We start from the raw sequence: 17,956 nt of genomic DNA on the forward strand, positions 1-17,956 counted from the left end.
GTTTGCTCCATCCTTTTCTTAGTGATGGGCTTTAGAGATGAATCTTTCCATCTCCCATGGCTCAGAGGTGAAAGCAATTGCCTTCCCTTTCCTCTTTGAGGTTTCTCTGGCCTTAGGTGCCATTAATGGTAATGGTAAAACAAAAAGCTTATGCTTTTACCACACCAAACTTAGAATTTTGCTCGCCCTCGAGCAAGAGAAGAAAGAATAGATGAAGAAGAAGAAGAAATGGAGGAGAGGGAGAAGGGGTTGTGTTTCGGCCAAGAAGAGAAGAGAGGGTTGTGTTGTGTGAATTTGAAGAAGAATGGAGGGCTTTATATAGGGAAGAGTGGATGGATGTGAGTGGTGAATGAAAAGCAGAAGGGATGACCATGAATGGAGAGAGAGAGGGTGAGGTGGGTGGGATCCTGTGGGATTCACAGATCCTGAGATGATCCTGTGGTGTCCATAGATCTTGAGGTGATCCTGTGGTGTCCACAGATCCGGAGGTGTCAAGGATTTACATCCCTGCACCCTTTAGGCATGTAAAATGCCCTTGCACACAACTCTAGGCGTTCAGCGCCAGGTTGGTGCCCATTTTGGGCATTCAACGCCCACTTGTTGGCCATTTCTGGCGTTGAACGCCAGAACCATGCTTGTTCTGGGCGTTCAGCGCCCAGACACTGCCCATTTTGGGCGTTCAGCGCCAGAACCATGCTCTGTTCTGGCGTTGAACGCCAGACAGGTGCTTCCTCCAGGGTGTGATTTTTCTTCTGCTGTTTTTGATTCCGTTTCTAAATTTTTCGTTTATTTTGTGACTCCACATGATCATGAACCTATAAAGACATATAACTAAGAAAAATATAGTTAGATAAATAAAAATTGGGTTGCCTCCCAACAAGCGCTTCTTTAATGTCAATAGCTTGACAGTGGGCTCTCATAGAGCCTCACATATGTTCAGAGCATTGTTGAAACTCCCCAACACCAAACTTAGAGTTTGGATATGGGAGTTCAACACCAAACTTAGAGTTTGGTTGTGGCCTCCCAACACCAAACTTAGAGTTTGACTGTAGGGGCTTTGTTTGACTCTGTTTTGAGAGAAGCTTTTTATGCTTCCTCTCTATGTTGACAGAAGGATGACCTTGAATTGTAAACACAAGGGAGTCCCCATTCAATTGAAGGACTAATTCACCTCTGTCAACATCAATCACAACTCTTGCTGTGGCTAGGAAAGGTCTTCCTAGGATGATGGATTCATCCTCTTCCTTTCCAGTATCCAAGACTATGAAATCAGTAGGGATGTAAAGGCCTTCAACCTTTACTAACACATCTTCTACTTGTCCATAAGCCTGTTTTCTTGAGTTGTCTGCCATCTCTAATGAGATTTTAGCAGCTTGCACCTCATAGATTCCCAGTTTCTCCATTACAGAGAGGGGCATGAGGTTTATTCCTGAACCAAGGTCACACAGAGCCTTAAAGATCATGGTGCCTATGGTGCAGGGTATGAGGAACTTTCCTGGATCCTCTTTCTTCTGAGGTAGTCTCAGTAATTCCAATGCATTTAGTTCATTGGTGAACAGGGGAGGTTCATCTCCCCAAGTCAATTTACCAAATAAGTTGGCATTCAGCTTCATGATTGCACCAAGGAACTTGGCAACTTGCTCTTCAGTGACATCCTCATTCTCTTCAGAAGAGGAATACTCATCAGAGCTCATGAAGGGTGTAAGGAGGTTCAATGGAATCTCTATGGTCTCTAGATGAGCCTCAGAGTCCTTTGGTTCCTCAGAGGGAAGCTCCTTATTGATCACTGGACGTCCCAGGAGGTCTTCCTCCTTGGGATTCACGTCCTCCTCTCCCTCTTTGGGTTTGGCCATTTTGGTTATGTCAATGGCCTTGCACTCTCCTTTTGGATTCTCTTCTGTGTTGCTTGGGAGAGTACTAGGAGGGATTTCAGTGATCCTTTTACTCAGCTGACCCACTTGTGCTTCCAAATTTCTAATGGAAGACCTTGTTTCATTCATGAAACTTACAGTGGCCTTAGATAGATCAGAGACTAAGTTTGCTAAATTAGAGGTATTTTGTTCAGAGTTCTCTGTCTGTTGCTGAGTGGATGATGGAAAAGGTTTACCATTGTTAAACCTATTTCTTCCACCATTATTAAAGCCTTGTTGAGGCTTTTGATCCTTCCATGAGAAATTTGGATGATTTCTCCATGTTGAGTTATAGGTGTTTCCATAAGGTTCACCTAAGTAATTTACCTCTGCTATTGCAGGGTTCTCAGGATCATAGGCTTCTTCTTCAGAAGATGCCTCTTGAGTACTGTTGGATGCAGCTTGCATTCCATTCAGACTTTGAGAGATCATATTGACTTGCTGAGTCAATATTTTGTTCTGAGCCAATATGGCATTCAGAGTATCAATTTCAAGAACTCCCTTCTTCATAGGCGTCCCATTACTCACAGGATTCCTCTCAGAAGTGTACATGAACTGGTTATTGGCAACCATGTCAATGAGTTCTTGAGCTTCTGCAGGCGTTTTCTTGAGGTGAATGGATCCACCTGCAGAAGCATCCAATGACATTTTAGCTAAGTCAGACAGACTATCATAGAAGATATCTAGGATGGTCCATTCTGAAAGCATGTCAGTAGGACACTTTTTGGTCAGTCCTTTGTATCTCTCCCAAGCTTCATAGAGGAATTCACCTTCTTTCTGTCTGAAGGTCTGAACGTCCACTCTAATCTTACTAAGCTTTTGAGGAGGAAAGAACTTGGCTAAGAAAGCCTTGACCAGCTTATCCCATGAGTTCAGGCTATCCTTAGGTTGAGAATCCAACCAGAGTCTAGCTCTGTCTCTTACAGCAAAAGGGAAAAGCATGAGCCTGTAGACTTCAGGATCTACTCCATTAGTATTTACATTATCACATATCTGCAAGAATTCAGTTAAAAACTGAAAAGGATCTTCAGATGGAAGTCCATGAAACTTGCAGTTCTGCTGCATCAGAGAAACTAATTGAGGTTTCAGCTCAAAGTTGTTTACTCCAATGGCAGGAATGGAGATGCTTCTTCCATGTAAATTGGAATTTGGTGCAGTAAAGTCACCAAGCATTCTCCTTGCATTGTTGTTGGGTTTGGCTGCCATCTCCTTTACTTGTTCGAAATTTTCAATCAAGTTGTCTCTGGATTGTTGTAATTTAGATTCTCTTAATTTTCTCTTCAGAGTCCTTTCAGGTTCTGGATCAGCTTCAACAAGAATGCCTTTTTCTCTGTCCCTGCTCATAAGAAAGAGGAGAGAAAAAGAAAAGAAGAGGAATCCTCTATGTCACAGTAAAGAGGTTCCTTATTGTTAGTAGAAGAAAAGAAGAAGAGAAAAATCTGAACTCAGAAAGAGAGAGAGAGGGTTCGGATTTTTGGTGGGTGAGAGGGAGATGTTAGTAGATGAATAAATAAATAGAATAAGATGAGAGAGGGGAAATTTCGAAAATAATTTTTGAAAAAGAGTTAGTGATTTTTGAAAATAGTTTTTGAAAAAGGTTAGTAGTTTTTTCGAAAATTCAAAATAAAAATAAAATAATTAGTTAATTAAAAAGAAATTTTTGAAAAAGGGGGAAGATATTTTCGAAAATAGAGAGAGAGAGTTAGTTAGGTAGTTTTGAAAAAAAGGTAAGAAACAAACAAAAAGTTAGTTAGTTAGTTAGTTGAAACAAAAATCAATTTTGAAAAGATAAGGAGTTGGGAAGTTAGAAGAGATATTTTGAAATCAAATTTTGAAAAAGATAAGATAAGAAGATATTTTTGAAAAGATATGATTGAAATTAGTTTTTGGAAAAGATTTGATTTTTAAAATCACAATTAATGACTTGATTCACAAGAAATCACAAGATATGATTCTAGAACTTAAAGTTTGAATCTTTCTTAATAAGCAAGTAACAAACTTAAATTTTTTTGAATCAAAACATTAATTGATGATGTTATTTTCGAAAATAACTAAGAAAAATGAAAAAAAAGATTTGATTTTTGAAAAAGATTTTGAAAAAGATAGGATTTTTAAAATGAAAATTTGATTTGACTCATGAAAACAACTAGATTTTAAAAATTTTTGAAAAAGTCAAATCTAATTTTCGGATTTATGAGAGAGAAAAAAGGAAAGATATTTTTTTATTTTTGAATTTTTATGATGAGAGAGAAAAACAAGAAAAATGATGCAATGCATGAAATTTTTAGATCAAAACAATGAATGCATGCAAGAATGCTATGAATGTCAAGATGAACACCAAGAACACTATGAATGTCAAGATGAACATCAAGAACACAATTTTGAAAAATTTTTAATGCAAAGAAAACATGCAAGATACCAAACTTAGAATTCTTTAATGCTTAGACACAAAGAATTCAAGAATGCATATGAAAAACACTAAACAACACAAAACAAAAAATTATCAAGATCAAACAAGAAGACTTACCAAGAAAAACTTGAAGATCATGAAGAACACTATGAATGCATGAAATTTTCGAAAAATGCAAGATGCACATGCAATTGACACCAAACTTATAACATGACTCAAGACTCAAGCAAGAAACATGAAATATTTTTTATTTTTATGATTTTCTAAATTTTTTTGGATTTTTATTTTATATTTTTCAAAAAATTATTTTGAAAAAGAAAAATAAGGATTCCAAAATTTTTAATATGAATTCCATGAATCTTATGCTCTAAAGCTCCAATCAAAGGGTCAGGCATGGCTTAATAGCCAGCCAAGCTTTAGTATGTAAATCAGGAACAGCAGCAGGTGGATTAGCAACAACTAGCTTGCTCTTGATAACAAATTGGAAGCCTCAGTTTAAATGAATTTAGACATGGCTTTATAGCCAGCCAGGCTTCACATGCTTCATGAAACACTAGAATTCATTCTTAAAAATTTTGAAGAAAAATATTTTTTTGAAAACATTTATTTAAATTTTTTTTTTCGAAAACAAAGAAGAAAATTTTGAAAGATATTTTGAAAAATTTTTGAAGACAAAACAAAAGGAAAATTACCTAATCTGAGCAATAAGATGAGCCGTCAGTTGTCCAAACTCAAACAATCCCCGGCAACGGCGCCAAAAACTTGGTGCACGAAATAGTGATCTCTGGTAATGGCTCCAAAGGCTTGGTGCTCTAATCTCAATTCATAATTTGTCACAACTTCGATACAACTAACCAGCAAGTGCACTGGGTCGTCCAAGTAATAAAACCTTACGTGAGTAAGGGTCGATCCCACGGAGATTGTTGGTATGAAGCAAGCTATGGTCACCTTGTAAATCTCAGTCAGGCGGATATAAAATAGTAATATGGTTTTCGAAAATAATTAATAAGATAGGGATAGAAATACTTATGTAAATCACTGGTGAGAATTTCAGATAAGTGAATAGAGATGCTTTCGTTCCTCTGAACCTCTGCTTTCCTGCTATCTTCATCCAATCAGTCTTACTCCTTTCCATGGCTGGCTTTATGTAATGCATCACCATTGTCAGTGGCTACTTTCGGTCTTCTCTCAGGAAAATGATCCAAATGCCCTGTCACGGCACGGCTAATCGTCTGGAGGCATCACCCTTGTCAATGGCTTACATCATATCCTCTCAGTGAAAATGGTCAACGCACCCTGTCACGGCACGGCTATTCATCTGTTGGTTCTCGATCATGCTGGAATAGGATTTACTATCCTTTTGCGTTCTATCACTACGCCCAGCAATCGCGAGTTCAAAGCTCGTCACAATCATTCAATCATTGAATCCTACTCGGAATACCACAGACAAGGTTTAGACTTTCCGGATTCTCTTGAATGCCGCCATCATTCTAGCTTACACCACGAAGATTCTGATTAAGAGATCTAAGAGATACTCATTCAGTCGAAGGTAGAACGGAAGTGGTTGTCAGGCACGCGTTCATAGGGAATGATGATGATTGTCACGTTCATCACATTCAGGTTGAAGTGCGAATGAATATCTTAGAAGCGAAGTAAGATGAATTGAATAGAAAACAGTAGTACTTTGCATTAATCTTTGAGGAACAGTAGAGCTCCACACCTTAATCTATGGAGTGTAGAAACTCTACCGTTAAAAATACATAAGTGAAAGGTCCAGGCATGGTCGAGAGGCCAGCCCCTCTGATCTAAGAACTAGGCGTCCAAAGATGTCTAATACAATAGTAAAAAGTCCTATTTATAATAAACTAGCTACTAGGGTTTACAGAAGTAAGTAATTGATGCATAAATCCACTTCTGGGGCCCACTTGGTGTGTGCTTGGGCTGAGCTTGAGTGTTGCACGTGTAGAGGTCCTTCTTGGAGTTGAACGCCAGCATTTGTGCCAGTTTGGGCGTTCAACTCTGGTTTTGGATCCTTTTCTGGCGCTGGACGCCAGAATTGGGCAGATAGCTGGCATTGAACGCCAGTTTGCGTTATCTATTCTTTGCCAAAGTATGGACTATTATATATTTCTGGAAAGCCCTGGATGTCTACTTTCCAACTCAATTGGAAGTGCGCCAGTTTGAGTTCTGTAGCTCCAGAAAATCCATTTTGAGTGCAGGGAGGTCAGAATCCAACAGCATCAGCAGTCCTTCTTCAACCTCTGAATGTGATTTCTGCTCAAGTCCCTCAATTTCAGCCAGAAAATACCTGAAATCACAGAAAAACACACAAACTCATAGTAAAGTCCAAAAATGTGAATTTAACATAAAAACTAATGAAAACATCCCTAAAAGTAACTAGATCCTACTAAAAACATACTAAAAACAATGCCAAAAAGCGTATAAATTATCCGCTCATCAAACTCCACCGTTGAAAATACAAAAGTGATAATGGTGTAAGCATGGCCGAATGGCCAGCCTCCAAGGTCTAGGGACTAAACGTCCAAAGATACATAATACAATAGCAAAAGGTCCTATTTATAGAGAACTAGTAGCCTAGAGTTTACAGAAATTAGTAATTAATGCAGAAATCTTCTTCTGGTCCCACTTGGTGTGTGCTTGGGCTGAGCATTGAAGCTTCCATGTGTAGAGGCTTTTCTTGGAGTTAAACGCCAGCTTTTGTGCCAGTTTGGGCATTTAACTCCAGCTTTTTTGCCAGTTCCGGCGTTAAACGCCAGAATTCTTGAGCTGACTTGGAACACCTGTTTGGGCCATCAAATCTTGAGAAAAGTATGGACTATTATATATTTCTGGAAAGCCCAGGATGTCTAATTTCCAACATTGAAGGCGCGCCAATTGGGCTTCTGTAGCTCCAGAAAATCCACTTTGAGTGCAGGAAGGTCAGAATCCAACAGCATCTGCAGTCCTTTTTCAGCCTCTGAATCAGATTTTTGCTCAGGTCCCTCAATTTCAACTAGAAAATACCTGAAATCACAGAAAAACACACAAACTCATAGTAAAGTCCAGAAGAGTGATTTTTATTTAAAAACTAATAAAAATATAATAAAAACTAATTAAAATATACTAAAAACATACTAAAAACAATGCCAAAAAGCGTATAAATTATCCGCTCATCACAACACCAAACTTAAATTGTTGCTTGTCCCCAAGCAACTGAAAATCAAATAGGATAAAAAGAAGAGAATATACAATGAATTCCAAAAATATCTATGAAGATCAGTATTAATTAGATGAGCGAGGCTTTTAGCTTTTTGCTTCTGAACAGTTTTGGCATCTCACTTTATCCTTTGAAGTTCAGAATGATTGGCTTCTATAGAAAATCAGAATCCAGATAGTGTTATTGATTCTCCTAGTTAAGTATGTTGATTCTTGAACACAGCTACTTTATGAGTCTTGGCCGTGACCCTAAGCATTTTGTTTTCCAGTATTACCACCAGATACATAAATGCCACAGACACATAACTGGGTGAACCTTTTCAGATTGTGACTCAGCTTTGCTAGAGTCCCCAATTAGAGGTGTCCAGAGCTCTTAAGCACACTCCTTTTGCTTTTGGACCACGACTTTAACCGCTCAGTCTCAAGTTTTCACTTGACACCTTCACGCCACAAGCACATGGTTAGGGACAACTTGGTTTAGCCGCTTAGGCCAGGATTTTATTCCTGTGGGCCCTCCTATCCACTGATGCTCAAAAGCCTTGGATCCTTTTTATCACTCTTGCCTTTTGGTTTAAAGGGCTATTGGCTTTTTCTGCTTGCTTTTCTTTTTCTTTCTTTTTCTTTTCTCTTTTTTTTTTCGCCTCTCTCTTTTTTTTTTTCTGCAAGCTTTTCATTGCTTTTTCTTGCTTCAAGAATCAATTTTATGATTTTTCAGATCATCAAATAACATTTCTCCTTTTCCCATCATTCTTTCAAGAGCCAACAATTTTAACATTCATGAATCAACAATATCAAAAATATGCACTGTTCAAGCATTCATTCAGAAAAACAATAGTATTGCCACCACATCAAAATAATTAAATTGTTTTAAAATTTGAAATTCATGCACTTCTTTTTCTTTTTCAATTAAAAACATTTTTCATTTCAAAAAGGTGATGGATTCATTTTCATAGCTTTAAGGCATAGACACTTAGACACTAATGATCATGACACAAACATAAATAAACATAAAGCACATTTTTCAAAAAAAAAAAAACAGAAATTAAAGAACAAGGAAATTAAAGAACGGGTCCACCTTAGTGATGGCGGCTTGTTCTTCCTCTTGAAGATCTTATGGAGTACTTGAGCTCCTCAATGTCTCTTCCTTGCCTTTGTTGCTCCTCTCTCATGGTTCTTTGGTCTTCTCTAATTTCATGGAGGAGGATGGAATGCTCTTGGTGCTCCACCCTTAGTTGTTCCATGTTGGAACTTAATTCTCCTAAGGAGGTGTTGATTTGCTCCCAATAGTTTTGTGGAGGAAAATGCATCCCTTGAGGCATCTCAGGGATTTCATGAGGAGTTTCCTCATGCTCTTGTCCATGAGTGGGATCTCTTGTTTGCTCCATCCTTTTCTTAGTGATGGGCTTGTCCTCATCAATGAGGATGTCTTCCTCTATGTCAATTTCAGCTGAATTGCAGAGGTGACAAATGAGATGAGGGAAGGCTAACCTTGCCATAGTAAAGGACTTGTCCGCCACCTTGTAAAGTTCTTGGGATATAACCTCATGAACTTCTACTTCCTCTCTAATCATGATGCTATGAATCATGATAGCCCGGTCTATAGTAACTTCAGATCGGTTGCTAGTAGGAATGACTGAGCGTTGGATGAACTCCAACCATCATCTAGCCACGGGCTTGAGGTCATGCCTTCTTAGTTGAACCGGCTTCCCTTTTGAATCTCTCTTCCATTGAGCGTCCTCTTCACAGATGTCCATGAGGACTTGGTCCAACCTTTGATCAAAGTTGACCCTTCTAGTGTAGGGGTGTACATCTCCTTGCATCATGGGCAAGTTGAACGCCAACCTTACATTTTCCGGACTGAAATCTAAGTATTTCCCTCGGACCATTGTAAGCCAATTCTTAGGATCCGGGTTCACACTTTGATCATGGTTCTTGGTGATCCATGCATTGGCATAGAACTCTTGAACCATTAAGATTCCGACTTGTTGAATGGGGTTGGTGAGAACTTCCCAACCTCTTTTTCAAATCTCATGTCGGATCTCCGGATATTCGCCCTTTTTGAGCTTAAAAGAGACCTCGGGGATCACCTTCTTCTTGGCCACAACTTCATAGAAGTGGTCTTGATGCACCCTTGAGAGGAATCTCTCCATCTCCCATGACTCGGAGGTGGAAGTTTTTGCCTTTCCTTTTCTCTTTCTAGAGGTTTCTCCGGCCTTTGGTGCCATTAATGGTTATGAAAAAATAAAAAGCTTTAGCTTTTACCACACCAAACTTAGAAGGTTGCTTGTCCTCGAGCAAAAGAATAAAGAAGAGAGTAGAAGAAGAAGAAATAGAGGAGATGGAGGGGGCTCTGTGTTTGGGCCAAGGGGGAGAAGTACTGGTTAGGTTGTGTGAAAATGAAGAAGTTAAGATGGGTTTATATAGGAGTGGAGAGGGGGGATATGTTTCGGCCATTATGGGTGGGTTTGGATGGGAAAGTGGTTTGAATTTGAATGGTGAGGTAGGTGGGATTTTATGAAGGATGGATGTGAGTGGTGAAAAGAATGGTGGGATTTGATAGGTGAGGGGTTTTTGGGGAAGAGGTATTGAGGTGATTGGTGAATGGGTGAAGAAGAGAAAGAGATGTGGGGTAGGTGGGGATCCTGTGGGTCCACAGATCCTGAGGTGTCAAGGATTTATCATCCCTGCACCATGTGGCGTGTAAAACGCCCCTTGCTGCCAATCCTGGCGTTAAATGCCAGGCTGCTGCCCATTTCTGGCGTTTAACGCCAGCTTCTTGCCCATTCCTGGCGTTAAACACCAGTCTGGTTCCCATTTCTGGCGTTAAACGCCCAGAATGGTGCCAGACTGGGTGCTAACGCCCATTCTGCTACCCTTACTGGCGTTTAAACGCCAGTAAGTTTCTCCTCCAGGGTGTTCTATTTTTCATTCTATTTTTCCTTCTGTTTTTGCTTTTTCAATTGGTTTTGTGACTTCACATGATCATCAACCTATAGAAAACATAAAATAACAAAAGAAAATATAAATTTAATATAGATAATTAAAAATTGGGTTGCCTCCTAACAAGCGTTTCTTTAATGTCAATAGCTTGACAGTGGGCTCTCATGGAGCCTCACAGATGTTCAGAGCAATGTTGGAACCTCCCAACACCAAACTTAGAGTTTGACTGTGGGGGCTCTGTTTGACTCTGTATTGTGAGAAGCTCTTCATGCTTCCTCTCCATGGTAACAGAGGGATATCCTTGAGCTTTAAACACAAGGGAGTTTTCATTCACTTGAATGATCAATTCTCCTCTGTCAACATCAATAACAGCTTTTGCTGTGGCTAGGAAGGGTCTGCCAAGGATGATGGATTCATCCATACACTTCCCAGTCTCTAGGATTATGAAATCAGCAGGGATGTAATGGCCTTCAACTTTTATCAAGACATCCTCTACAAGTCCATAAGCCTGTTTCTTTGAATTATCTGCCATCTCCAGTGAGATTCTTGCAGCTTGTACCTCAATGATCCCTAGCTTCTCCATTACAGAGAGAGGCATGAGGTTTATGCTTGACCCTAGGTCACACAGAGCCTTCTCAAAGGTCATGGTGCCTATGGTACAAGGCATTGAGAACTTTCCAGGATCTTGGTCTCTTCAGAGGTAATCTCTGCCTAGTCAAGTCATCCAGTTCTTTGATGAGCAATGAAGGTTCATCCTCCCAAGTCTCATTACCAAATAACTTGGCATTTAGCTTCATGATTGCTCCAAGGTACTTAGCAACTTGCTCTTCAGTAAGATCTTCATCCTCTTCAGAGGAGGAATACTCATCAGAGCTCATGAATGGCAAAAGTAAATTCAATGGAATCTCTATGGTCTCAGTGTGAGCCTCAGATTCCCATGGTTCCTCTTTAGGGAACTCCATGGAGGTCAGTGGACGTCCATTGAGGTCTTCCTCAGTGGAGATCACTGCCTCTTCCTCCTCTCCATGTTCGGCCATGTGAGACGTGTTTATGGCCTTGCACTCTCTCTTCGGATTCTTTTCTGTATTGCTTGGGAGAGTACTAGGAGGGAGTTTAGTAATTTTCTTACTCAGCTGACCCACTTGTGCTTCCAAATTTCTAATGGAGGACCTTATTTCAGTCATGAAACTTTGAGTGGTTTTGATTAGATCAGAGACAATGGTTGCTAAGTCAGAGTGGCTCTGCTTAGAATTCTCTGTCTGTTGCTGAGAAGATGATGAAAAAGGCTTGCTATTGCTAAACCTGTTTCTTCCACCATTATTGTTGTTGAAACCTTGTTGAGGTCTCTGTTGATCCTTCCATGAGAGATTTGGATGATTTCTCCATGAAGGATTATAGGTATTTCTATAGGGTTCTCCCATGTAATTCACCTCTTCCATTGCTGGGTTCTCAGGATCATAAGCTTCTTCTTCAGAGGAAGCTTCCTTAGTACTGCCTGTTGCTGCTTGCATTCCAGACAGACTCTGAGAAATCATATTGATTTGCTGAGTCAATATTTTATTCTGAGCCAATATGGCATTCAGAGTATCAATCTCAAAAACTCCTTTCTTCTGAGTTGTCCCATTATTCACAGGATTTCTTTCAAAAGTGTACATGAATTGGTTATTTGCAACCATTTCAATGAGTTCCTGAGCTTCTGCAGGTGTCTTCTTTAGATGAAGAGATCCTCCAGCAGAGCTATCCAATGACATCTTGGATAGTTTAGACAAACCATCATAGAAAATTCCTATGATGCTCCATTCAGAAAGCATGTCAAAAGGACATCTTCTGATCAATTACTTGTATCTTTCCCAAACTTCATAGAGGGATTCACCTTCCTTCTGTCTGAAGGTTTGGACTTCCACTCTAAGCTTACTCAATTTTTGAGGTGGAAAGAACTTTGCCAAGAAGGCATTGACTAGCTTTTCCCAAGAGTTTAGGCTTTCTTTAGGTTGTGAGTCCAACCATGTCCTAGCACTGTCTCTTACAGCAAAAGGAAAAAGCATAAGTCTGTAGACTTCAGGGTCAACCCCATTGGTCTTGACAGTATCACAGATTTGCAAGAATTCAGCTAAGAACTGATGAGGATCTTCCAATGGAAGACCATGAAACTTGCAATTCTGTTGCATTAGAGAAACTAATTGAGGTTTAAGCTCAAAGTTGTTTGCTCCAATGGCAGAGATTGAGATGCTTCTCCCATAGAAGTCGGGAGTAGGTGCAGTAAAGTCACCAAGCACCTTCCTTGCATTGTTGGCATTGTTGTTTTCGGCTGCCATGGTTTCTTTTTCTTTGAAAAGCTCTGTTAGGCCCTATAGAGAGAATTGTGCTTTAACTTCTCTTAGCTTTCTCTTCAAGGTCCTTTCAGGTTCAGGATCAGCTTGAACAAGTATGCCTTTATCTTTGTTCCTGCTCATATGAAAGAGAAGAGAACAAGAAAGTAGGGAATCCTCTATGTCACAGTATAGAGATTCCTTGAGGTGTCAGAAGAAAAGAAGAATAGAAGAAGGAGGTAGATAGAAGTAAAGAAGGAGGGGTTCGAATTGCACCTTGAGAAAGAGTGTTAGTTCTTTAAATAGAAAGATGTGAGAAGAGGGGAAGAATTTTCAAAATTAAAGTAAAAGATTTTAAAATAATTAAAAGAAATTTTGAAAATTTGATTGATAAATTTGAAAAACTAAAATTGGGAAAGACATTAAGTGATTTTGAAAAAGATTTTGAAATTAGAAATTAAAAAGATATGATTGAAAATTAATTTTGAAAAAGATGTGATTGAAAAGATATGATTGAGAAGATATGATTGAAAATCAAATTAAAAAGAGAAAGCTTTAAAATTAAAGTTGATTACTTGACTAACAAGAAATTAAAAGATATGATTCTTAAAATTTAAAATTTGATCCTTTCTTAATAGGCAAGTAACAACTTGAAAATTTTGAAGTAAATCATTAATTTTAGCAAGGATTTTCGAAAATAGTAATAAATAAAAAAATGGAAAGAAATTGATTTTGAAGAGATATGATTGAAAAAATATGATTTGAAAAAGATTTGAATTAAAAACAAAATCTTCCCTCTAGTGTCCTTCTGGCGTTAAACACCCAGAATGGTATCCATTCTGGCGTTTAACGCCCAAAATGCTACCCTTTTGGGCGTTAAACGCCCAGCCAGGTACCCTGGCTGGCGTTTAAACGCCAGTTTTCCTTCTTCACTGGGCATTTTGAACGCCCAGCTTTTTCTGTTTGATTCCTCTGCTGAATGTTCTGAATCTTCAATTCTCTGTATTATTGACTTGAAAAGACATAGTTTTGAAAATATTTTTGAATTTTTGATGATGAGAAACAATAAAAATGCAACTAAGATCAAATGAACAATGCATGCAAGACACCAAACTTAAAAATTTTCATATAAGAGACACTAACAAATTGAGAATGCATATGAGAAACAACAAAACACACAAAACAAGAGAATTTAAAGATAAGAGCAATGAAATCATCAAGAACAACTTGAAGATCAATGAAGAACAATATGTATAAATTCGAAAAATGCAAGAAGAAGAAAGTCATGCAATTGACACCAAACTTAAAAATTGATACTAGACTCAAACAAGAAACATAAAATATTTTTCATTTTTATGGTTTTATAATTTTTTTTTTGTGATTTTCGAAACTTATATGGAAAAGAAAATAAAGAGATTCAAAACTTTTAATAAGAATTCCAGGAATCATGCAATGTTAGTCTAAAGCTTCAGTCTAAAAAGATTAGACATGGTTGGCCAAGCTTCAGCAGGACATTACATTCAGCAGCTAAATTGATGAGAATCAATCAGCTTTTGTGATGATAAGAACATCACCTTGAAACTCTAGAATCCATTCTTAAAAATTCTGAAAAGTACCTAATCTAAGCAACAAGATGAACTGTCAGTTGTCCAAACTCGAACAATCCCCGACAACGGCGCCAAAACTTGGTGCACAAAATTGTGATCATCAACAATGGCGCCAAAGGACTTGGAGCTCTCAAACGTGAATCACACTTTGTCACAATTCCGCACAACTAACCAGCAAGTGCACTGGGTCGTCCAAATAATAAACCTTACGTGAGTAAGGGTCGATCCCACGGAGACTGTCGGCTTGAAGCAAGCTATGGTCACCTTGTAAATCTCAGTCAGGAAAATTCAGATGGTGATGGAGAATTGATAATTAAAAGATAAATAAAACATAAAATAAAGATAGAGATACTTATGTAATTCTTTGGTTGAAATTTCAGATAAGTGTATGAAGATGCTTTATTCCTCCTGAACCTCTGCTTTCCTATTGACTTCTTCCAATCATTCATACTCCTTTCCATGGCAAGCTTTATGTTGGGCATCACCGTTGTCAATGGCTACTTCCCATCCCCTCAGTGAAAACGTTCCAAATGCACTGTCACCGCACGGCTAATCATCTGTCGGTTCTCGATCATGCTGGAATAGGATCCATTGATCCTTTTGCGTCTGTCACACGCCCAACAATCGCGAGTTTGAAGCTCGTCACAGTCATTCCTTCCCAGATCCTACTCAGAATACCACAGACAAGGTTTAGATGTTCCGGATCTCAGGAATGGCCGCCAATAATTCTAGCCTATACTACGAAGGTTCAAATCTGAGATTAGAAACCCAAGAGATATACATTCAAGCTTGTTTGCATGTAGAACGGAAGTGGTTGTCAATCACGCATTCATAGGTGAGAATGGTGATGAGTGTCACATAATCATCACATTCATCATGTTCTTGGGTGCGAATGAATATCTTGGAGAAGAAATAGACTTGAGTTGAATAGAAAAACAATAGTACTTTGTATTAATTCATGAAGAACAGCAGAGCTCCACACCTTAATCCATGATGTGTAGAAACTCCACCGTTGAAAATACAAAAGTGATAATGATGTAAGCATGGCCGAATGGCCAGCCTCCAAGGTCTAGGGACTAAACGTCCAAAGATACATAATACAATAGCAAAAGGTCCTATTTATAGAGAACTAGTAGCCTAGGATTTACAGAAATCAGTAATTAATGTAGAAATCTTCTTCCGGGCCCACTTGGTGTGTGCTTGGGCTGAGCATTGAAGCTTCCATGTGTAGAGACTTTTCTTTGAGTTAAACGCCAGCTTTTGTGCCAGTTTGGGCGTTTAACTCCAGCTTTTATGCCAGTTCCGGCGTTAAACGCCAGAATTCTTGAGCTGACTTGGAACACCTATTTGGGCCATCAAATCTTGGGCAAAGTATGGACTATTATATAATGCTGGAAAGCCCAGAATGTCTACTTTCCAAAGAAATTGAGAGCGCACCAATTGGGCTTCTGTAGCTCCAAAAAATCCACTTTGAGTGCAGGAAGGTCAGAATCCAACAGCATCTGCAGTCCTTTTTCAGCCTCTGAATCAGATTTTTGCTCAGGTCCCTCAATTTCAGCCAGAAAATATCTGAAATCACAGAAAAACACACAAACTCATAATAAAGTCCAGAAGAGTGATTTTTATTTAAAAACTAATAAAAATATAATAAAAACTAATTAAAATATACTAAAAACATACTAAAAATAATGCCAAAAAGCGTATAAATTATCCGCTCATCACACAGTACTCTAATCGCAACATGTAATAACTGAAACTCAATCATATAGCAAATAGTTTCACAAAACCTCAGCCACATATAACAGAACAGCAACTAAAAGTTTCGGAGCAAGAATGACTTACTGTACTAACAAGGAACTAGGTACAGCGCAGCTACAACTCCAGCAGTTAACTCCGGCAAGCTCCAACAACAACGACTTCAACCAGAAGCGAAAAAGCTCAATGTGACAACATCATTAAATATATACGACTTAAGCGACGCCCTTTATGGTAACAAAGATTTCGACAGACAAGAAAGAAAAAACCAAAACAGGGCTAGAGCTTACCAAGGAGATGGCGGCTCCAGCGGTGGTTTCCGACAGCAGGGCTATGGCGGCAGTGGGAAGCTCAGCAACAACAGCGATAGAACACAACAGCGTTAACGATGAACCCAACAACAACGACGGCATGGCTTCCACCCTTTCCATCGCATTCTGGTCATCTCCCAGCGACGGTGTGCATGGCGGCGATGACAGATCCGACGGCGGTCCTCCGTTCATGGTCTGACGGCCGCGGCAGAGACGAGTTTGGCGGTAGAGACGAGTTCGGCACCGAAGATCTGACTAAGCTGGCGGAGACAAGCTCCCTCTCATGTTGTCTCTCTTCTGCGATGGCATAGTTGCAGTGATGAGAACGAACAACGGTGACACGGTTGGACGAGTTCGGTGGTGATGCGGCTCAACAGCGTGGTCTCCCTCCAAGGCCCGGTGAAGACGCGACGGTGACGGCGAGGCCCCGCAGCGCCAGCACGTCTCCTTTCCCTCTTCTCTTCTCCCCTGTCGCATCCCTCTCTCTCCCTCCTTTCTCCCTTCTGCTTCTTCGTTCCCCGTCTCTCTTCTTTTCTTTCCTTCTTTCCTTGGTTTTTTGTCAAAGCATCTTAGTGTTGTGTTGTTAGGAAGGAATTGCGGTGGGGTAAAGGGTGAGTGGCGGTGAGGCGGTGGCTAGGTTAGGTTAGGATTAGTGGGTTCCAATTTAGGGATTTAGAGTTAATAGATTAGGGTAATTTTAATAAATTTAAGGTATAATGTATAAATTTAAAATATAATTTAATTCCTTAAAATTATTTTTAAAAAAAAGATCACTTAATTATCAATTTGCTAATTGGCTTTTAATTCAAGTATTATAATTTAAAATTAGATATAATATAATTTATTTTTTATTAATAAAATTAAAGTATTAAATTCTAAAATCTCAGTTATTTAAACTAAATCATATAAAATTCTTATTCTTTTAAAGCTATTAAGATTTATAATCTAAATATAAAAAAATTCAATAATTATAAAATTAAGTATAATTTCTAATTTAATTATCAAAACCTGATTTAATTATTTTTAATAAAATAATTTCTAAAAATAAAGTCTTTAATGAATAAATAAATTGAAATTAGCTCATAATAAGATTTTCTGAAATTTCTGGGTCTTACAACCTCACCAATATCCGAGATTCTGTCGGTGGGCAACACAAAGACTCAAAGGACATCCTGCTACAAATTGCTGGCAATGCACATGGTACTTTAATCGATCCGAGTCCACAACTCGGTACTCAGCACTTCTGTGAATGTTGTAATTCTTTATACCTTGCATTATTACCTCTCTGCTTTTGAATTTGTTGCCAACCCTAAACTCCACACCACTGTCTATGTTGTAATTGTCTCCACCCATGTCGAAAAATAAAGTTTTCTTGTGCATCGCGTCCAGATCCAATGTATGATAGTGACTTGGTATAGCTGATAATGTCGAAATTGGGTGCAGGGCAGGATGACACTACAGATGAGGTTGTTGTCCAACTGCTAATGGTCCAAAGACA

At 38.9% G+C, this 17,956-nt stretch overlaps 2 non-coding genes across 2 annotated transcripts; both read left to right on the forward strand.

Moving 5' to 3' along the window:
• The first annotated feature begins 2,613 nt into the window (after positions 1-2,613).
• Positions 2,614-2,720, forward strand: LOC112773746 (small nucleolar RNA R71). The gene has a single exon (XR_003188279.1). It is a non-coding gene; the product is annotated as a small nucleolar RNA R71 (small nucleolar RNA).
• A 9,561-nt stretch (positions 2,721-12,281) lies between these two features.
• Positions 12,282-12,389, forward strand: LOC112773861 (small nucleolar RNA R71). The gene has a single exon (XR_003188386.1). It is a non-coding gene; the product is annotated as a small nucleolar RNA R71 (small nucleolar RNA).
• The last annotated feature ends 5,567 nt before the right edge of the window (positions 12,390-17,956 follow it).

This window comes from Arachis hypogaea, chromosome 18 (genome assembly GCF_003086295.3).
Source record: "Arachis hypogaea cultivar Tifrunner chromosome 18, arahy.Tifrunner.gnm2.J5K5, whole genome shotgun sequence".
NCBI lineage: Eukaryota > Viridiplantae > Streptophyta > Magnoliopsida > Fabales > Fabaceae > Arachis > Arachis hypogaea.